Genomic DNA, 23,837 nt, shown 5'->3' with positions numbered 1-23,837 from the left:
TACTGGACAGCAATAAACGCATTAAGTATAAATTTGTAGTATATCTGTACAACAGCAAATAGCCACAAATAGCAAGCACAAAAGGACATTTCACTTCTAAATGAGTTATGTAAGATATAGCTGTAAATATACTCGTGCAGGGGAGTTCAAGCAATTCAATACACACAGTCTGTTGTGTACTGTGAACAGAAGTAACTGTATTCCTTTTTATGTGAACCACTGGCTGCTGTCAGCAAGTGTCGTCCTCTTCACATAAATCGAGCAGAATATCAAATGCTTCACATTTGCAATTACTATCAGAACTGAAGACATATTTATGGAATGTGCCATCCAAGGACACAGCAACAACAGATGTACGTGATCCGAAGCCACAGATACAGGCACATTAAGTGGATACTGTGAAATTGGCAAGTGCCCGCTGCGATTCTACTTAGTTACCAAGGAAGCCCATTCTGGAGAAAGTTGAGCGCAACTTGACTTGGGTGTCCGTAAAGACAAATATGTGGATCGTTTCTTTGCCTCTCAAACAACACACAAATTCTGAATCACGACTAAAGTTGATACAATACAGGGTTGCTGGATCAGAACCACGCCACAGTTCCACTGCGAGAGTTCGACGAACAGTGTCCCACACGCGAATGAGAGTGCCTTTCTCTGATGCCGTGCCATTTCATTGGTCTTGCTGATTACGTACCAAACATGCTAATGCACAACGGCGTGCATTGACTGCAACAGGTGCACTTGAGGTCCCTGCTTCGGTACTTCATAGATCCACTGGTTAGACACTGCGAAGTTTTTGTCCTGGGAAGATGAGTAGACATTGTTCACTGGTAGCGCATAGGACCCATCCCTCATATTCCACGTTCATTGTCTTTGGTCTCCAGAGTGAGTATGAGGCGACCAGGTTGCGGGAAGGTGAATCCATGCATTTGATTACAAGTAGCAACTGACATGCTCTCTCCGCAAATGAACAGCAAGTACCCTCGCAGCAAATCAGAGTTCCATAATGAACTTGTTGGAAGCATCGTCATAAACAAGAACGGTGTTCTCGGCAAAGTTCAGTCGTGGATCCCAAGCGACAACAGCTAACAGGTTTGTCCGATGTAACATTTCACAGGAACACACACTCCCGACAAGATAAAAATCTAAGTGGGCTTTTTCTACTAATGGCTCTACATTGTAAATACGCAATCATGTTTCCATACAACAGTGGAAACATCCTTGATCTTGATTTAATCACAAACTTAAGAATCCTACTCCAACTGCCAACACATCAGAAGATACTCGTTTCTAAACACAAATGAAGGCTCAAGTTTTCCACGTTCGAGCTTTATCGTAGTGCTGTGGCAAAAACGCTTTGCGAAAGGACAACAAATTATTGTTATCATGTGCAGAACAATGGCAGGAACACCACGCAGTAAACGGCTGATTTGTCATCGAAAACTTTCCGCATATACACCATTAGTAAAGCTATTAATGAAATTTCGCGGTCAAGATATTTTATCAGAAATTTTCTTTGAAAGACATCAAGAAGTCGGGTGTATTAATAAAATGAAGCATTTGTTCAACCAGAAGAACGTCATCAATAGGAAGTGATAGCTGTTTGGACTAGCACTGCTTTGCCATGATGACATGCAATGAACGCCATAGAGTGAAAACACACACACACACACACACACACACACACACACACACACACACACACACACACACACACACACACACACGATATATATATACGGGAAAATGAACGTGTCTGCTATGTTGGGACACTAACCAGATTGGTTAGCTGAATCACCTCCCTGGCAATATCTAGCTGTGCTCAAAGCCTGTTGACTACTGGTATGTGCCTCGATAAGATGTGGACAGATGGCGCATCTATCTCGCTGTCAGTTGTAGCCGTGTATGATGCTTAACGTAGTTTTCTGCAAGAGTCAGTCGGGACAAGTCGCATAATAGGAGCAACAGAAATGGGTACTTTCGGTACCGGGAATGGAACCCGAGCTTCCAGCGTGAGAGCCAGGCATCCCAGCCACTAGACCACTGCAGATAACGTGGCAAGCGCCCCTACATGGAACGTAGCAAGCAAGCAAGCAGCCAGCCACCCACCCACCCACTGACTGACGACCCGACAAGTGTAAACGTGAAACCAAACTGCGCCAGTGAATCCTGTCGTTGCACCACACACCGTTCAACAACAGTTTACGAAGGAGACATTCGTGCCTTGTTGCACTGTTTCATTTGCAGGTAATGTCTGCTACTGTCTTCCAAACATAAAACATAAATTTGGCAGAGGTGGGATTCGAACCCACGCCTCCGAAGAGACTGGTGCCTGAAATCAGCGCCTTAGACCGCTTTTTTATGCTTTCAGTGTCAGGCAAGTGTCGGCAAAGAGGGCAGGGGTCAATAATTCTGAGGCCCGGCCTCAATGCCCCCCCCCCCCCCTACCTGTTGCCCAAAATTGGATTTTTACGTTTGTTGCTTGATTTTTCTTTTTTATTACTTATTGCCTATCTTGGCTAGGCTTCATAATTAGAACAAGCGTAATCGAAACGCTTTTTGAGTATAATCACAAAATAAATAAATTTCTTCCTTTAATAAATGCGAAAAATAAATTTAAATACTTCCTTCATTTGTTGCTGCATTAATATGTGGTTAAAATTGAGAGATAAACTGAGTCATCTAGCTTCTTTGCTTCTTCCTTTCTTGTTACACAAATTAGAGGCGTCTGTTTGTTCGTGATATTTAGCCGACGCCCAGTCGTTCAATTTTGAGCACGTTGCCATATGTCTTTTTATGGCCTGGATACTTAACTATTTTATTATTCATTTTTCATACACATATGAAAATCATGTTGTCGGTCCCTAAGTCATTAATAATATAGCTAACGTATTTTCCATTAACCAATGAATTGAGTTGAATATAGTTGCAGGAAAATTTTGTATCTGTGGCCTGAGAAGTATCAGGGGCTGAAAATTGTCTATGGATGATCTTGTCAGGAAAGCCAATTCGTCTCTTAACCATTTCCAGTTCTGCATATGCCCAGCACACGTGAATCTGTGTACTGACTTGTCAAGGAGATTACATCTGAGATGGTTAGTTTGGCTAATCCCGATTGAGTGTAAGCGCTCGTTGTTGCTAACTATATTGTTGACTGATTTGTACCAAGCTCTTTTTGCATCGGATGATAGACTACCCAGGTTAACATTCTTCCATATAGTTACCCGTCGAAATTCGGATGTTTTCCCCTCTATTTTATTCTTCCCCTCGTTTCTCTTTCTGAACACAGAATGGCTCGGGATGTCAACTGCCGCGATTTACTTATTTCGACGCTGATGTAACTCAGGTCGATGAAGTATGTTCGCACATGACGGCGATTGATTTTTTGCACGTCGACTGGCCCGTGGAGTCTTCCAAGTCCAAGAATTTCTAATAACTTCGTTGTAATGCTTGAAGCATTGTCGTTGATAAGACTAGCGGTCCTTATGAGGAAAAGAGCAGAGGCCTTGTTCTTGATGTCAGTTAATCCCAGTCCTCCATTTCTGGAGTTCAGGGTAGCTGCTCTGTCGTCCACCCCGAACTCTTCACCTCTTCATAGGTAGGTAGTGACGGTTGACATCTTTCCAGCGTTCATTTTGGGGGGTGGGAACAGTTTCGCCGAATAATAATCATTTAATAGAACGCAGTCATTAATTAAATTAATTCTCTGAAGTTGATTTAAAGTTCAGTGCAGGTTTTCTCTGCTGGGTCCTTGAATGTGTCCGGATATAGTTCTCCAATTAATGGCCGCTTTTTTATTGGACACGTAGTCAGTCGTCCCAAGCGATTTGCACTGAGTGACTGGTGTTTTCCAGGTGACGGAAATATGTTGGAAACCTCGCAGGTTTAGAAGTTGCGAGGTGCCGGGGCTAGCAGTGTATTTAACACTAAATTCTTCTAGAATCTTCATATGGAAATGATACTCTAAGCCCCCTTTTTTCTAATTCCGACGTTTGCTGTTGCACATGGATATAGAAAAACGCGAACTGACTGTAATTGACCCTGCAAGTGGAGTAGAAGAGTTTGGCACCTGCAGTAATTTAATTTGATAGAAATTAATTTGATACAGCAAAGTCTCATTAATGTAGTGAGAAAGGAAAGGGTTGCTCTACCGATCAACAGAACGAAAGTTCTGTCCAAAATAACAATTTGATTTATGACTAAACTCAAAATAATACACAAAACACATCAAACATTTACAATACTCAAATAAAAGCTGTGAAGGTGACGCTGTCCATAAACTAGCTTGTGACATTTATGACAAAGTGGTATGTGGAGCTAATTCCTTGCAACTCAAATCTTAAGAGAAACACCCAGCCAACCCAACATTAATTGCTGCTGCAGTAGTGAGAACTAACTGAACACCCAAGACAGAACCATATTAGAAAAGACGAACATGCGCGCTCTGCTGAGCTCTGATTATCACATAGCAAAATTCCCTAATCTGCCGGTGCTGCGGGTATACATTACCAAGCTGTCATCTTAACTGCAGCGACACGATCTGGCGTACCAGAGGCGATGGCTGGTTGCTTCGACATCCCGTCGTGGTGATGATAGTGTCGCGACTGTAGCCCGAAACAAATTATCCTGATCTGGTTGTTCCATACAAGACTTCCTAGCAACAGAAATGCGCCTCTGAGGGAGATGAAGGCTCGCTACACAATCACTGAGGTTACAGTGATTGATTTTAACAAGCAAAGTCACACAGTAACTCCGATACAGTAGACTTCAGCCAAAACTGTTCAAGGCTGACACATAGGTCGCTTGTACGCAGAACGCTCAATTGCCAACTGTACTCGGATAGTTGCGTTGAAGTCGAAACTTCAGCAACTTCATCAAACAGTTACAAATAAATGAAAGCATATTAGACAGCCAACGGAAGGTAGCTGTCGAGAGCAGCGAGAGCTCACTCTTGTAACGTACTCCGACCAAAAGACGAGAGCCGACTCTCTCAAGAGCACCCGTTCAAGCCGAACACAGAACATTACCGCCCCCACGACAGTGGCCGTGGTTAAAACGTGTAAATCAGAAACTCGAAAACCGGCGGAAAATTCCACTATATTGCTGAAGCACTACTATTCCATCAATGGAGATACTTGGCGCCAATTTCTGCGCCGATTTTGCTACGTCACGCAGCTATCCCCTGAGCAAGCCAAGCACAGTTGTGATTTTGCAGAAAACGCTGGAATTTGCCCGCCAAGACTGCCTGGGAACACAAGTCATTCCCACGCCTCGCTGGAAGTCCGTCAGAAAGTGTTTTCACTAAGTTTCTACGAAGTAACGGAATCTCTAGCCCCAGCCGCTCCTTCAGGCCCCTGTGGGCGTGTCGCCGCCACCCTTATGACAATGTCGGCGTCTGAAAAGCATCCGCTCGACACCGTCACACCCGTCGGCATAACCCTTCCAAGATCAGCAGAACCTGCCTATCACCGGACCACTCGGGTGACGAGAGATGCTGCGTGGGAAGTAATAGCAACTTTCCATCACGTGCAATTAGAGAGGAAAATATCCATATCTTCATAGTTCTCAATACTATCCTTGTAATGACAATAATGGGCCATACTTCCCCAAATCCAATTATTCAGAGTAAGAAGTAAATACGAGAGGGGGCAAGTCACTGTGTGCATCTAGAGGCATGCCAGTTCTCAGTCTGCTCTTATTGTCATTGGTTTTAGCTCCCGACACACTCCTGTACTTTTCAATGAGGAGTTCTAATTTGGAAATGCCATCAGTGTTCCGTAATACAACACCTACATCATCATCGTAGGCAATGAAGGGTGTCTTGTGCCCTGCTAACGCTAATCCTGTTAGATTGGCGTGAAGCGTGCGGAGTAGCGGCTCTAAGGAAAACACAAATAAAAGCATGGAAATGGGGCTTCCCTGAGTAATGCCACGTCGTATCTGGATCTGCGTAGTTCGCTAGCATTTGACAGCCACACTTACGCTGATGGCCGTAACGACGTTCGTAACCACACTGAGGGCTCATTCGTCAAAGCCTATTTTCCTCATAGTTGCAAGAAGGAATCTGTGATCCACCCGGTGAAGAGCTTCGTGAAAAATCGATGAAACAGAGGACACATTTGTTATTCGTCATGGAGGCTAAGGCAATTAAATCCCTGTATCCCGCTATGCTTTTGAAAACAGTTCTCCCAGGTACAAAAGACTGATGTTGACTAACTATGTCTTTGGCCATAAGCGAAAGTCCGTTGTTTAACAGTTTAGCTGATATTTTATAGTCGGAGGTAAGCAATGATACAGGGTGAACGTTGTGTAGATTTCGCTTCGATGTAGTCTTCAGAACTAGTACGATATTACATTCTTTCATAGCAGCAGGCAGAGGTTTTCCTTGGATCATGTCGTTTGCCATTTGAGTAAACATTGCTCCAATGAGTGACCAGTATTGTATATACAACTGAAGGGGCAATCTATCCGGCTCCGGCGACTTTTCGAAAGGGGACTTCCGGACGGTTTCGTGGATATCCTCTTCAGTGAAATCAGTAAGAAGTTCTTCATTTTCTTCTTCTGACAACTGTGGAGCTTTGCCGCCGAGAAAGTCTCAGAAAGATTCTTCGCATAACCGACTGTCAGAATATACAGGGTTATTACAAATGATTGAAGCGATTTCACAGCTCTACAATAACTTTATTATTTGAGATATTTTCACAATGCTTTGCACACACATACAAAAACTGTTTTTTTTAGGCATTCACAAATGTTCGATATGTGCCCCTTTAGTGATTCGGCAGACATCAAGCCGATAATCAAGTTCGGCGCAGCATGTCCCCATCAATGAGTCCGAAAGCATCGTTGATGCGAGCTCGCAGTTCTGGCACGTTTCTTGGTAGAGGAGGTTTAAACACTGAATCTTTCACATAACCCCACAGAAAGAAATCGCATGGGGTTAAGTCGGGAGAGCGTGGAGGCCATGACATGAATTGCTGATCATGATCTCCACCACGACCGATCCATCGGTTTTCCAATCTCCTGTTTAAGAAATGCCAAACATCATGATGGAAGTGCGGTGGAGCACCATCCTGTTGAAAGATGAAGTCGGCGCTGTCGGTCTCCAGTTGTGGCATGAGCCAATTTTCCAGCATGTCCAGGTACACGTGTCCTGTAACCGTTTTTTCGCAGAAGAAAAAGGGGCCGTAAACTTTAAACCGTGAAATTGCACAAAACACGTTAACTTTCGGTGAACTGCGAATTTGCTGCACGAATGCGTGAGGATTCTCTACCGCCCAGATTCGCACATTGTGTCTTCTCACTTCACCATTAAGAAAAAATGTTGCTTCATCACCGAAAACAAGTTTCGCACTGAACGCATCCTCTTCCATGAGCTGTTGCAACCGCGCCGAAAATTCAGAGCGTTTTACTTTGTCATTGGGTGTCAGGGCTTGTAGCAATTGTAAATGGTAAGGCTTCTGCTTTAGCCTTTTCCGTAAGATTTTCCAAACCGTCGGCTGTGGTGCGTTTAGCTGCCTGCCTGCTTGCTTCATTCGTCGACTTCCGCGGGCTACACGTGAAACTTGCCCGCACGCGTTCAACCGTTTCTTCGCTCACTGCAGGCCGACCCGTTGATTTCCCCTTACAGAGGCATCCAGAAGCTTTAAACTGCGCATACCATCGCCGATTGGAGTTAGCAGTTGGTGGATCTTTGTTGAACTTCGTCCTGAAGTGCCGTTGCACTGTTATGACTGACTGATGTGAGTGCATTTCAAGCACGACATACGCTTTCTCGTCTCCTGTCGCCATTTTGTCTCACTGCGCTCTCGAGCGCTCTGGCGGCAGAAACCTAAAGTGCGGCTTCAGCCGAACAAAACTTTATGAGTTTTTCTACGTATCTGTAGTGTGTCGTGACCATATGTCAATGAATGGAGCTACAGTGAATTTATGAAATCGCTTCAATCATTTGTAATAGCCCTGTAGATCGTGGTAATATTCATAAATCTTGTCGATAATCTTGTTCGGAGACGTAATGGTCAGACCGGTCGGAGTTCGGAGTTCATCAATGAAGGTTCGTCTCCTATTTTTTGCGCGTCTCAATAAGTGATACAAGGAAGCAGTTTTGTCCTCTGATAATGTCTTGGCCTTTGACTTCACGTTTAGTCTTTCCACCTGTTATCGTTTGATGCGGAGTAGTTTGGCCTTTTTTTTAATGTCTTCCAGACGAATGCCGGAAGTGTTCGCCTGTTCATACAAGTTCCGCAACATTGCGTAATAAAATTCTATGGTGTTCTTGAGTTATCTGAAGCGTTGAAGATTTATTCAATTAAAACGTTCCTCATTTTGGGTTTGGCTTCATTGCACCACCAGTCTGTCAGTCAGGTAGCGATCTGCTGAGCGCAAGTACATGTCCCACGTTTCTTTCACAACGTCTGCTAACTCATTGTCCTGCAGCAAAGATACTTTCAGGTTCCACTGACTTTCGAAAGGACGAGTTGGTTGTGCCGTTAAATTGATGGAAGCCAGCATACTACAATGGTCGGAAAATATACAGGAATGGTCTCGACTTCAATTAAGGGTCTTTCCATGCCTTTCGACACATACATCCTATCAATCCTGCTACGAGATTGTGGAGGTACGTACGTGAATTCAACAACAGTGCGATATTTAATTTCCCAAGCATCACTGAGTTTTAAATCGGTGACTAACCGCTTCAATTCATTGCAAACATTAAAATTGGAAGCCTGATGTTTTTTTATTTAGGACACAGTAAAAATCACCTCCAGTTAAAAGTTGTAGTGGGTTTTTCCGTAACATATAAATTATTTCTTCTTTAAAAAACTTGGCCCTTTACAGTCCGTTGGAGGTCCCTGACGGGGTATACAGATAATAAGAGTAACGTTGAAAACTTTGATTTCTATTGCTCTGCCCGAGTCTATTGAGTGGTAGGTTACAGGGATCCCTTCCCAGATTAAAATTTCTGCCCCCATATTTGTTTCTAGTAAGATATTGAGTACTTCTACATAACCTGCAACTTTAAAGTCAAATATCGCGACTTCTTGCAGCAAATCAATGTTAGTTGCCAATCCATAAAGGAAATCCTTTCGAGCGGCAATCTTCGGTTGACTTAATCATGTTAATGTTTATAGTTTGTGTATGCCTGGCACATGTAGCTTCCATGCGAAAATAAGGCATATAAGAAATCTACTTCTAAGGAAAGTAATAATTGATCCTGGAAATAATAAAATGAAAAAACTATATAAAAACATTTATCGACGTATTCGACAAATCATTAATGCTGTTGTCACCGAAAGTTTGCAAGAACATGTCGACACTTAGCAGTAGTGTTTCAAGAGTTTGACTAGGCTGTCTCAATTAGATAGCGAATTCTTAACCGGGTCAGATTTAACTTTACAGTGGGGTTTTGCAAGTTTCTTTGAGGTTTTTCTCGTGGGACACTTCAGTAATTATTTCATATGATACATTTTTAGCTTTCAAGTCATTTTTCCCTAGTTTTTGCTTACCTGCGTGACGAGATGTTTTGAGATTAGGCTGCCGTTTTGTCCTGCGTCTTTGAACCTCTGCAGCCAATGTGTGTGCCTTCGTGTGAGGCTCGGCTTGAGCCGTTTGTGTGGAGGTGGCCTCTACAGAGTCCTGTTCGCAAGTTCCAATTTCAGTTTTAGTTACTTCCGCAACCTCCATCGGAGCGACTGGGATGGAGTGCAGTTCGTCTATAGGTTCGCAAAGCTGAGTCCCATCCGTCGCTATCTGTTCGTCAAAACTCGACTCCTTCGTCGCCGTGGTCTGAGCCAGTGTTTCCGCGTCCATATCTTCTAATACAATTGCAACCGCAGCAGGCGGCTGGGGGCCTCTGCTGCTGACGTCACTGCCTCGTGTTTACTGTGAATGTGCTCATCCGCGCCCTCACCACACTGCTTTTGTTTACTGTTGGATTGTAGTGTATCATCGTCTGAGCAGTCTTCAGTTGTGTCAAAGGTCTTACGTTAGTTAGCAAATCGCATTCGTGGGTCGAAGAAATGAGAGCCGTCACTGCATTCAAGGGAGGAAAATGAGCGACATTTACGGCAGTTACATCAGAAGTACTATCTCCATCATTACAGGCCGGGAAAGGCTAATTATCGTTTGACAGAACATTATTAAGCGTAAGCCTCTGACGCTGCGTTAGACTATTTTTAAGGACATAAACACGACGGGGACAGTCTTGAGGGAAATGACCCGTTTCATTGCAAATATTAGACGTCTGGACGGGCCCTGAGACGATAGGCGCTTTATGACCAGCAATTGAAATATAAGACGGTATAGTGACCCTGCCGTCCATTTCTACGGATCGTATTCCATTGAAACAATGCAATTTGTACACCTTAGACAACCTTTCGTTGGCAGTGGGCTGGATCTCCCCGTATTTCGAAAGTGCCTCTTTAATTATCTGATTATCTACTTCAAAAGGATCATTCAGCATTCTTACAGTTCTGTGCGTGATATCCGCTTATCGAATTGAACCTCGGTGTACAAATTCAGCTACGCTACCCCACTTCGCCAACACCTTCTCAACAATCACGGAATTAAATTTTTTTACGAAGACAAAGTGTTGGTCGGCATCTAATTGAGTCGTATGTACTAAATCACAACTTAAACCAATTACGTCGGTCAGCCAAGGATGAATTTCCAAGCCGTAGGTTGCACTGCACGAGTTTCCTTTTCGAAGGAGAAAACCAGGGAATTTTTCCGCACAATTCCAGCCATTATTTTTCAGTGACTAGGAGATACCGGTAAATAACACATTCCTCGAAAACATAGCTGCTTTAACGGACGAAAACAAACTTAAACATTATCAGACTCCTAGAAACAGATAAAGTCACAAACACCACCAAAAGTAAATACTAGAAACCGGCGTTAGCGATCACGTACACGGAGCAGCAGCAGCAGACGTGTCCGAACATGTTGACAGCTACTGACTGAATTTCCGCTCGGCCACGCTACATATATAACACGGCTGCCCCAAGTGAACACACTGCAGTGGCGCAAAAACGAGACGTCAAAATGGGTAACGGTGGGATTCGAACCCACGCTTCCGAAGAGACAGGTGCCTAAAACCAGCGCCTTAGACCCCTCGACCGCGTAACCTTTGGAACGACGACGACAAAACCGTTCCTTTTAGACAACAACGAGCTCTTTGAAAAGGAAGTATCTTGGCAATGGCTGTGCCATGCATTTTCCATGCTCACAGGAAGCGTCGCTTTAGTTCTTCCACAACTAGAAAATAATGTTCCCGTAGTATGATAGCGGCGCCACGTGGCTGTAGCTGTGATAGAGAGATAGCGTCAAGACAGCTACAGTTTCTTTCCGTTTCCCAAAAATCTCGCTTAACTTTGCTTCAGAGTGTGCCTTTGGCCCTTCTTCAGTTCGAACATTTAATGTGACAAATGATTGGCTCTTTAAATAAGAGCTCCTGATAACATCCATCTTCTCTCCTGCAATGAAGGTGCTCACACGAGTCCCGATCTTCATTTTATCTCTCATTTCTTCCAGTTTGTTTACAGAATTTAAAGGTTTTTGTTCCTGTCAAATTTATGTATCTCAGGCCCCTCTAGGAAATTCTGGAAAACATAACTAAGTTGAACAGTTGCTTCTGGAGAATCAATAACGTTCTTTTGAAACTATATTGACACTTTTCCTCTTCGCATCTAAATATTCCTTTCCTTCCAATTAGGTCAACCTCAGTTTTCAAACTTTAAAACTATAATTTGTGAGAGATTGACTCATTGAATCAGACAAGGTGAAACAATACAAGAAAGCCCAATAGACTTTACGCCAATTATTTATCATGGTAAATTCTCTTGCTGATCCTGATATCTTTTGGAACTGGTATGGTGAGTGCTTACGCATATAGTTGTTGTTCCAACGAAAATTTCCTATGTTCACACTCGCTTTTACTTCATATCGATGAATCATCAAATAGTTGATCCTTTGCCTTGGCATACTTTCAAAGGTGTAGCAGTAAAGTTGTCTCGTATGTCTGCAATCAATGGTAGGTGGTAATATCTCTGCCTCCTTGCCTTCAACTTAATATTTAACTGTATATCCGAGCTCCTCAAACAAAACTTAAGTTTTTGTCCAGTACCACCCTCGTCTCTACAGTGTTGAAATATCCAGCACTCTCCACTAGCTCCAGTTTTCCTATGGTAAGGGGTAATTTGGTTGTCTCCTTAATTAGCAACATCTCTCTCTCTCTCTCTCTCTCTCTCTCTCTCTCTCTCTCTCTCTCTCTCTCTCTCTCTCTCTATTCCCAGAAATTTGAAAGGATGCTTTTTTTTATGTCCCTCTCTCTACATGATTGTGCTTCTCCCAAAGTCTTCGCTTTAGTTACTGTACCTTCCCACAGGATATAAGATCAAATGAGTGAAAGGACATTAAGCATCGTACGAGGGTCTGTAAAATTAATCTTAAAGTTCAGAACATTGTCAGGAAAATGTGAAAAAGATACTCTATCAAAAAACTTGAAGTAAAGAAGACAGTCTGTTGCAAAAACCTCACATTTTAATCCCCTCAAATTTGTGTAAGTTACCGTGATTATTTCAGTGGGTTGGATGCAAAGAGTCAAGTTTTTGTGTGAAAATTCAAAATTATCAGGGTATCCTACAACAGCTTGAAGCCATTTGATATATTTATGATCTACAGTGTGTTCCACTATTTTCAACAGAGGAATTACTTCAATTTTCGTAGAGATAACCATCGTTTGAAGATCATATACACTCCTGGAAATGGAAAAAAGAACACATTGACACCGGTGTGTCAGACCCACCATACTTGCTCCGGACACTGCGAGAGGGCTGTACAAGCAATGATCACACGCACGGCACAGCGGACACACCAGGAACCGCGGTGTTGGCCGTCGAATGGCGCTAGCTGCGCAGCATTTGTGCACCGCCGCCGTCAGTGTCAGCCAGTTTGCCGTGGCATACGGAGCTCCATCGCAGTCTTTAACACTGGTAGCATGCCGCGACAGCGTGGACGTGAACCGTATGTGCAGTTGACGGACTTTGAGCGAGGGCGTATAGTGGGCATGCGGGAGGCCGGGTGGACGTACCGCCGAATTGCTCAACACGTCGGGCGTGAGGTCTCCACAGTACATCGATGTTGTCGCCAGTGGTCGGCGGAAGGTGCACGTGCCCGTCGACCTGGGACCGGACCGCAGCGACGCACGGATGCACGCCAAGACCGTAGGATCCTACGCAGTGCCGTAGGGGACCGCACCGCCACTTCCCAGCAAATTAGGGACACTGTTGCTCCTGGGGTATCGGCGAGGACCATTCGCAACCGTCTCCATGAAGCTGGGCTACTGTCCCGCACACCGTTAGGCCGTCTTCCGCTCACGCACCAACATCGTGCAGCCCGCCTCCAGTGGTGTCGCGACAGGCGTGAATGGAGGGACGAATGGAGACGTGTCGTCTTCAGCGATGAGAGTCGCTTCTGCCTTGGTGCCAATGATGGTCGTATGCGTGTTTGGCGCCGTGCAGGTGAGCGCCACAATCAGGACTGCATACGACCGAGGCACACAGGGCCAACACCCGGCATCATGGTGTGGGGAGCGATCTCCTACACTGGCCGTACACCACTGGTGATCGTCGAGGGGACACTGAATAGTGCACGGTACATCCAAACCGTCATCGAACCCATCGTTCTACCATTCCTAGACCGGCAAGGGAACTTGCTGTTCCAACAGGACAATGCACGTCCGCATGTATCCCGTGCCACCCAACGTGCTCTAGAAGGTGTAAGTCAACTACCCTGACCAGCAAGATCTCCGGATCTGTCCCCCATTGAGCATGTTTGGGACTGGATGAAGCGTCGTCTCACGCGGTCTGCACGTCCAGCACGAACGCTGGTCCAACTGAGGCGCCAGGTGGAAATGGCATGGCAAGCCATTCCACAGGACTACATCCAGCATCTCTACGATCGTCTCCATGGGAGAATAGCAGCCTGCATTGCTGCGAAAGGTGGATATACACTGTACTAGTGCCGACATTGTGCATGCTCTGTTGCCTGTGTCTATGTGCCTGTGGTTCTGTCAGTGTGATCATGTGATGTATCTGACCCCAGGAATGTGTCAATAAAGTTTCCCCTTCCTGGGACAATGAATTCACGGTGTTCTTATTTCAATTTCCAGGAGTGTATGTCAAGATTCCAAAGTCTTGCTGCACGAATTAGATTCTTGGTGAACAGGTGTACTGCTCTAAGATTCGACTACTTTGACAACCCTTTAGTAACATTAACGTTGATCATCACGAAATTGTTATGCATAATAGCGTGATTGATTGGAGCCATGTATGGTGAAAGAGCTGATGTTCGCATTACACGAATTTTGGGGTCGATGTTGTTTAATAAAATTCGAATGTGGGATAGAAGTAGTAGTTTCCCTTCAGGCAGCATGCTAATTAGGTGCTTAACCTGAAGTATAAAGTGTTGATATAGCATTGGATTTGGCGTGACCATCTCTGGAAACACCGCCTCTTTGAGAACAGCAGATGTGATCCCAGAGGGTATATTACATTGGACATGGGTCGTTGCAACTGCTTGTCTTGATAAGGTTAAAGGTCAAAACTTGATGGCAGTCATTTCCCTGTGGGTTCCATCGTATATGTCTCTTTGTTCCCTTGTTTCTTTAAATAAAATGTCTATCACTTCTATCGCTTCTTTGTTTGGTAAAGTAGATTGTACCACCCACCAGATAACAGCTCCTTTTTTGCACTATATTCTACTGAATACTCGGACACCTTCTATAGTTGCCTCATCTCTCTCCTGGATAAATTTGACTCGAATACCGTAATTCTTCGCTTTCCTTGCGTCTATGCTCAAAGGATATCTGAATGACATAATTCAGAGCACTTCAAACGGAATTAGGGTTTTCCTTGCTTCTTCAGTTTCTTTCTAGCAACCACATACTAGAAACATTGTATGTCCTCAAAATCCCCACTGACTAACCATTTATCCAGAGGATTTTCTTTACATTATTCATCAAAACAACCTTTGTCTCTCAATATCCATTATTTAACTGAGATCGGAATCAAAGAATAAAGGTTTGCGACTACTACTGCTCGGCAAACCTACCGGCACTTTCAGCCACCAGTGTTTTTAACCTTCTGTAGAAACAGTACACGCCACAGCTTCCTCCTCTGCTGCGACTGGCTGCTCACCCATCGCATCTTAAACAACTGCCCTTCTCGACTACAGATTAACCTCTCACGCAGCTGTCCACTCTCCGGGCCGGCGGCATTACCTGTTAATAATGGAATGGCAGTGCAAACTGTGGCCTGCCGGACATGAGTGAAAACTGAAGAGAACATTGTGATTTCGAACACTGGTGCGATATCTTCATTACAGCGGCAACAAGGCAAAACTTTCAAAATTGCCGTGACCAGGATTTGAACTTGCGTTATTGCGGCCGCAACGCAATGTCCTAACCACTAGACGATCACGACCACGGAGGCGCCCACGAAAGCGGCTCTCGAGATTGCAAGTGGCGATACGCAGCAACGCTCAGCCCACTGTGTCCCGCCACAGCAGTGTCAGACGAACCACCTCCCAGGCAATATGTAGCTGTGCTCAAAGCCTGTTGGCTATACGTATGTGCCTCGTTAAGAAGTGGACAGATGCCGCATCTCTCTCGCTGTCAGTTGTAGCCGTGACTCATACTTAATGTATATTTCTGCGAAGATAAGTCGCAGATTAGGAGCAAACTAAAGGTGTTCTTTCTGTACCGGGAATGGAACTCTGGTCCCCAACTCGAGAACCGGGCATCCCAGCCACCAGGCCACAGCGTATAACGAGGCAGCCGACAAATGCAATATTCCGGACCCATGTCGTGGAGACGAACGTAAGCAATCAAAATGGTTCAAATGGCTCTGAGCACTATGGGACTTAACTACTGAGGTCATCAGTCCCCCAGGACTTAGAACTACTTAAACCTAACTAACATAAGGACATCACACACACATCCATGCCCGAAGCAGGATTCGAACCTGCGACCGTAGCGGTCGCGCGGTTCCAGACTGTAGCGCCTAGAACCGCTCGGCCACTCTGGCCGGCCGCCAGCAGTCATGAGACCAAACTGCACCAATGAATCCTGTGGTTGCACCACGCAATGCTGTACAATAATTAACGAAAGAGAAGTTCGCGCCTTGCTGCGCTGTTTCCCTTGCGGGTAATGACTGCTACTGTCTTCGAAACACACATCATCATACATTTGGCAACTTCTTTTGTTTTATTAAGATACCAGGAGTAAATTGCATAAGAGAACACGAAGCACCATACTGCTAGGGAAGTCGGTGCCACTGAATAAAATAATGCGAAGCTAAAAAGCGTCCACCGCTAAAAAAGCCAATAGAACGTCGTCCACTCGACGGTTAAGAAAAAAGAAAGGATGAAGTAAAACTATGAAAGGGATTATGGTGCGCATGACAGTAAATAGCGTCGGGCAACACATACACAGCATTAGGTAGACAAAAAATTCAATTTTTTCGTCACGTTCCTGTCTCGATCTGTTCACGTCATGGACGGTACAGTGAAACTATGTATAAAGAATTAATTAAAATCAAGGATAATTCGAACTAGTGTTGAATACATCAGACAGAGCAGCATTCAAAAAATTGGAAAAAGTCTCATGGTAAGTTGCACGGACGCGTTCGGTATTATGTTCACTCGGAAGGTAAGTGAGGAAGTCCAGTTTATCAGTCAATGCGAAAGAAAACATGGAATGAATGGTGTGTCCAATAGTCCAAATCGTGGCGTTGCGTTTGGCTACAGGGTACGCCTTACACTGCGGCACCATGGCGTCATATCGCGGTTACATGATATGTAGCCACTCTGTTAATCAAGCGTATCGTATCACGTGCAGTGTCCCAGACAACGCTGAATCTCCGGCACACAAAGCGACGTTCAAGAGTGTCCTCTTCAGCGCACATTGCACAAGCACTGGACCGAAGAAGATGGTTGGACTGTAATTTTGAGTTTGTCGAAATAGTACAGTTCACTAATTTGTACCACGTCCACGTATTTCTGCCGGGACAACCTTAGATGCAATGATTTTCCACACGGTATGCCAGTCGTACTGCGGTAGCCGTCGTTCCCTCTTATTCTTCGATAGATTCCCGCGAAGAGCTCTTGCGATATCACTGACTGTGCGTCCACGGACATCGCTACTAACAACGTAACTACCGTAAAGGTAGAAATGGCAAATGGCGCACATTATTTAACGTATAAGGAATATCAGGAACAAAAACTGGAGCAGTCACTGAATGAATGTGGGCGATATTTGGCAAACAGAATCGCCGTCACACTACGAGGCCCTTTTTCAACCACCGCAGTAGTCTGTCGAAAGAACACCACCGCACATTTGGCGTGGGGATTAACCAGACCCAGCCCCCACCCACTCCCCATCCGTCACGCTCAGAGTGCACGTGTCCATGGATACTTCAAAAATATTGCCTTTCCACAACAGCCAGTAGACTGCGTGTTTGATGGCACGTTCAAGTTTTTTCTTCAGTGGCAGAATCTGGGCCAAGTACCACGCTTTGGCAAGTATACAGATGCTTATGAGGAACTCCTTTTTACCAAGCGCCAGGTTCCTGACAGTGTGGATTTTCGCCAGCACACGAATCTGATGAAGCGTCGTGCGCCAGTTCAGCGCCGCCATCCTTTGGTGTTCGTCCGTCAGGACAATGCCGAGAACTTAGTACTGATGTTTAATACAATAACAGTGACGGTGGATAGCGCGCACGCGCGGCGTGAGGGGGAGTAGAGCCGCCTTATGAGTACTAACGACCGCCCCAGTCGTTGCCTCAAACTGTTTCAGAATACTGTACAGCCAATCGATGTCGCCCTCCTGTTCAATAAACACCCCAAGTCATCAGCATAGACTTTGCAGATCAGGCGATCGTCACCCACTCTGATGCCCCGACATTCATGGCAAATGGAACGAAGGAGAGGGTCCAAAGCTATGGCATACAGGCCCATCGATAGAGGGTAGCCTTTACGTACAGAACACCCTATTCGGATCATATCGCTGAGGCGGCCATTGACGATGACGCGTGACGTTGCATTGTGCAAAAAATTTTGAATCAGTCGTGTAAATTTCAGCCCGAAACCCATTCTGATCATGACTTTCTGTAGGTAAAAATGACGTATTCGATCAAATGCATTTTGAAAATCTACCAATAAAATCCCAGCAGTCCGCACCCTGGCGCTTTTGACATAGCCGATCCAGTCTCTATATGCCAAAATAGCATCAAAGATGTTTCTGTCTCTCACTGCGCACGTCTGATTTTCACTGAGAACTTTCGGCATGACTTGCTTCATCGTAATTGCGTCACACCGTGCCACAATTTTGTAATCAGAGTTTAACAAAGTTATAGGTCTGACGTTGTCAAAGCTTGGCACAGCAGTCGTTTTTGGAACGAGGGCGATACAGCCCTCTTCAAATTCTGCCGGTATAGCGATGCCGTTTTGAATGTCGTTGGCAACCGCAAGTAGAGTATCGCTGAGGACATTAAAAAACTTGAGATAAAATTCTACCGGTATCCCGTCCACACCGGGAGATTTTCCCAGCAGACCACCGTTAACAGCCCCCCTTAGTTCCTCAAGGGTGAACGTTTCGTTAAGATGAGCTGTATCGGTACGGCTCAAAAAATTTGGCGTCCGTTGCAGGGGCCACCGCATAGCGCCAGGAACCACAGCGACATCGTTGATAAGAGACAAAAAGTGCGCATAAATTTCCCGTTCGATTTGGCCCGCGTCAGAGCTTTATGTGCGATCGCGTGTGACCCAAGTATCAATGCGTAACTTCAAGCGCCGCCTTCTCTCCCTGTTCAGGTGGTACACAGATAATACCTGCCCGTCCACGACATCCACCGGCTGACTTCGAAAAGCCGGACCGTCACTTCTCTGCCGCAGCTCGTGGAAAAGTTTCGCCTTAAACAGCTTGACAGCAGGAAGAAGAGCGGGCTGGGCTGTAGCGCGCTGGGCGAGATCACCCAGACAGCTTTGATAAAAGCGCGCTGTATCACGTCGCCAATGCGCAGCTTCGCGGCTAAAATTAATTAAAAGTGCCCTTATAGCCGGCTCAGCAACATTCACCCACCACTCAATGGTGCTACGTGCAGCAGGCTTCTCCTGCAAGAGCCTGTGCCACATGACGGTAAACTTTCAGTTAAAATGTCCATCATTTAAAAGGCTGCAGTTAAATTTCCACAACGTTTTCCAACAAGGAATACGAGGAAGGGATAAACTTAATCGACATACATAACCACAATGATCAGAAAAAATAACTGGATGAACTTCTGTCCCTAAAATATTACTCGCAAGCGGCGATCTCTCTCTCTCTCTCTCTCTCTCTCTCTCTCTCTCTCTCTCTCTCACACACACACACACACACACACACACACACACACACACACACACACACACACACCCTGTCCATATGACTGTGGCCCGTATGGTAAAATAAGTAAACTCTGTTGTGCTAGAATGGAGCACAAGCCACGTATCACGGAGCCGGAGACCATCGACTAGAACAGAAAGTCCCTGACATCTATTTGGTCTAGGCTCCTGGTGCCTGTCGTCTATAACAGCATTAAAATCTCCACCAACAACTAAGTTGTGCTGATTGCGGTGAAGAAAATAACACGAGTCTTGAACATAAAATCTGTTCCTTGCAGGTGCGCTACCATAAGGGGCATAAACATAGATAAAAAGAAAACCATTAACAGTACACGCAATAGCGCGGCCAATCGGCAAACACTCAATACTTCGTACGTCATAACCAGAACGGACTAAAATTACAGTGCCTGTTTCTTCCAATGATACTAAGTTATCAATAACGGTGAAATCTGTAAAATTAGCAAAAAACAAGGCGTCTCGATAACCTCTTGCAAAAAAAGCTAGATGACAAATACTGGCGCGTAAAAAAAAGCGTGCAGAGCGGACACCTTGAACTGACCACGCATTTTATTTACATTAACAGTAACATTATTACACTGAATTGGATCAGACGCCATACGGAGATAAAAAACACAAAATAAACGCGTAACAGGAAAACCTGCAGCACCAGTTAGTTTGTGTGCCGCACCACGTAGAAACAGAGTGGACAGTATATGCACGGGGTTGAGTCCCGTCAACCTTTTCCTCCACATCCTCCGACCAATCCAGCCGGTCACGGGGAGGAGTGTGCTTGGGCACGCCCTCAAACTCCATAGGTGCGTCTTTTGGAGATATGGACGCCGTCGTGGCGGAGGAAGCTGAGGAAGGGGTCAACCCAGGGACACGCACCGACCTAAGAGTGCGTCGAGGGTGTGGGTCGTCAGATTTCCGTTTGACAGGCATTTGAGCAGCTGGCACATTACAGGTCATGTCCATGGCCAAATCAACGTCCGTTTCCGGACCCTGCGTGCTCAAAATGTCTTTAAGCCGGCGAACAGCCACGTCATGCTTACTGTCGGCGGGAGCGGTTTTCTTTGCGGGCCGACTGTGAGAAACGTGTCGTTGCTGGGCGCGGCCCGACGTCGACGCCGGCGGGGAAGCAACGTCAACACGTTACGTGGTCCGCTGCAAACCTTGCTGTGTCGGTTGGGACTTGGAAGGCACGACGGCCCGACGGACCCGTCCGGAAAAGGAACGAGATTACATCCGACCAGAAGTAATGGCACAGCACAAACACAGAGGGTTGCTATTTCCGTCAGGATTCCTCTCGCGTCACGGTTTGGGGTCCTCTTGAAACGAAAAATTCTCGTTGTCTGTGGCCAGCAACATGGTCGGAAGTAGCCACACTCGCGGACGCAGCACGTGGGGCGGACACGGGGGCGGGTTCTGATCGTGACAGCGTCAACCCTTCCACGACCGAGTCCGATACTTGAACAGACCCTGCTACTGTAGCGGATTCTAATACTTTTGGCGTAACAACGTCCAGAACAGACAATGAAGCCGTATGTATCGCAGCTTCCTGGAGTAGGCTGGACTCTGTTCATGGCACGCGTTCCGGAACGACTTCTGGAACTGTCTCTTGCGCACTCACGGAAACGTCCTGCGACGCAGTCACATTTTCCGAAGGAGAACTGACAGTCACTTCCGATACAACGCTATTTATTGGCAAAGAGGGTGAGGTGTTCATTTCAGAAGCGTCCGCCGTTACGGCCGTGTCCTCAGCGCGTCGCGCATCGCAGGGGGTGGACCCAATGGCGACTGCGGCCCACTCATCTCGTCTTGATTTCTGCCCCGTGGCAGGTGTACTTGCCACCTACGCGCGGGACAGTCCTGTCGGAAATGACCAGTACTATTACAAAAAAACACGTCTGCGGCTTACTGCTGTACGTTATGAAAGCGCGTTGTCCTTTAATAGAAACAAAAGAAGGAATATGTTTCTTCACTATCATTTTTACACTTCGGATACCGTTATCCACTTGAAAAAGATAAGCAGCTGACCATTTTTCCTTTGGCACCGACAACACAGTACCATAAGGCGTCAAAGAACTGGAAATCGCTCCGGTCCTCATTTCAAAAGGTAAATTGAAAACACGCACAGTTCGTATACCAAAACCGGCATTTGACAACACTACGTCACTAATCCTGCCATCAAAGTGCTTAAATTGTCGCACACCGTCATTGGCTATTACAAGAGAGTCACACATATAGGGAGTTGGCAACTTAAAAAAAAAAGAGTTCAAAAAGGAATCCAGTTGTAAACCAAAAACGTCACTGTCCGTTAATTTCAAATCCTCGCGAAGCCATTTATGAATTTCGAAGGCGGACGGCCGATTTACTGATCGATCAAAGGCGCACTGAATGTCATTTTGACGATCTCTGAATCAGCGTGATCCATAGTTCTCACTCCGTTAAAGAATACACCACAGATGAAAACCGCGCCGCGAAGCAACCGCCGCCCGACACGCCGCAGCGAGCGCGCGATGTGCACGAGCCCACGCCTCCGAAGAGACTGGTGCCTACAACCAGCGCCTTAGACCTTTTTCCTTTTATTTTTGTCTCCTAAGAGGAGCAACAAAATGAACTTCCGGTACCGGGAATCGAACCCGGGCCTCCTGGGTGACAGCCAGGTATCAAAGCCACTTTATATTTTTTATTTTCTTTTTCATTTTTTGTGGGCCTCCCATCTCCTCTTACAGCCCATTCCTTGCACTCACCATAACGTGCCTTCGTCGGCAAGCTTCAATGCTATATCAAATGTATCAAAGAAAAGTGCTCTTCCGCACACAGAGGAATCTGTATTTTATCATAAGCAAGCCGGTAGCTACTATTTACAGCAGTATCATCTTGAGGAAAGAAATCAGAGTAACTCTTCTAGAAGTAAAAAGAACGTTCATGAAGCAGTGGAATTGAAAAAGGAAAATAATTGAACAAAATGAAAATTAAACCGAAAGTAAATAACTCTCCCGCTAAAACAAGTTGAAGTAGAGGAATGTTCGTGCCACTGCCACAAAGAAAAAAAGACTCTTCGCGTGTCCGTTCGTTCGGAGCTTACTGGAATTCGTTGATTCGTTATATACTGTTCAGGACTTTGCAATCATAATGTCCAACATATTTCGAAATGAAGGGGTGTAGGTCTTCTTGGGTTTGATGGTATAATTTTCGTTTCCTATGTAAGAACAGTAGTCCTCATAAGGGGCCGTACGATGTTGGGTGACGTAGCCGAGTGTGTGTCCTATCAGCCCGAGAGCTGCGTTATTCTTCGATGGGGGGTAGCTTAGCTCCTGTGGCCACAAAAGTTCAATCTTGTCGATATGTCTTGCAGGTGTTCGGTCAATAATAGCCAACCTCTTACATAGGTCGGTAATCTCTTTAGCCTTCCACAATTCAGTCCATGAATCAGTGTATCCACTAGTGCACAAACAGTACAGGCTGGGGAATAGGCATGATGGATTCTGTGCAGCTTGTCGTTGGTGGGAATCTTATCGTTGACCACCATGTACCAGATGGATTTGACGGCACTAGGGAGGACGTCACTGAATATATTTCGCCGAATAATGTTCCAGCTGTAATTTGGCCATTTCTGTTCCACTGAGTTTCGTTTGGTCGAATTCATTAGGAGAATATAAACTACCTTGTTCATTATGCTGGAAGATCTGGAGTGCGATGGACGATCCTTACAAACGTAGCTGAAGTCCAGGAAGTACTGTCGCACGTCGTTAAATAACGGCGGAATGGTCGATACATCCAAGGGGGGGGGGGGGGGGGGGGGCGAGATGACATGGCCCCCATCTGCCCAGGAGACTCCTGGCAGTGTTGTCCGGAGAAGCCTCGCTGTCTTCCTACATAGATTGATCAGCAGAACCCTACTTTGGACTCTTGCATCAATCAAGTTAAGGCCTCCCTTTGTAAGTGGTAAAACCAAAGTCTCAAAGGTGACCTCAAAAATGTTGTTCCGCATCACAAACCAGCAAAGCACCCTCTGAAAGCTGTTCGGGGTGGCGCCGGAAGAATCGGCGCCAGGTAGCTAAATTTACTGGCAATTGTTAGACTGATGATTTGGACTTCCTGTAGTAGATTTAGTTCTCTGTCCGTGTACAATTTAAGAGGTGCAGCATGTCTTTCCATTTCCTGGTGAACATTCTAGCAGGATTTGTGTCCAGGTGAATACCCAGTGACTAAAGACTGCTGCTGGCGCTGCACCAATCCAGGTTGTCGACATTGCGGATACCTCTGCCGATTTGGAAAAGGACTGCTTTCCTCTCATTCAGTTTGGCTCCTGTGGACATAACGAATTCCTGCATGGCATGGGAAATTACCATTATATCGGCGGGTGAAGAGACCCCAACGCAGAGATCGTCTGC

General features: G+C 45.6%; 1 pseudogene; it reads right to left on the bottom strand.

The window, feature by feature from the left end:
- Nucleotides 1-229: 229 nt before the first annotated feature.
- LOC124788574 overlaps nt 230-23,837 on the bottom strand; it is a 35,715-nt pseudogene continuing 12,107 nt past the window's right edge.

This window comes from Schistocerca piceifrons, chromosome 3 (genome assembly GCF_021461385.2).
Source record: "Schistocerca piceifrons isolate TAMUIC-IGC-003096 chromosome 3, iqSchPice1.1, whole genome shotgun sequence".
NCBI lineage: Eukaryota > Metazoa > Arthropoda > Insecta > Orthoptera > Acrididae > Schistocerca > Schistocerca piceifrons.
Note: the sequence above shows the minus strand (reverse complement) of the source record. Positions and strands in the feature narration are given on the sequence as shown.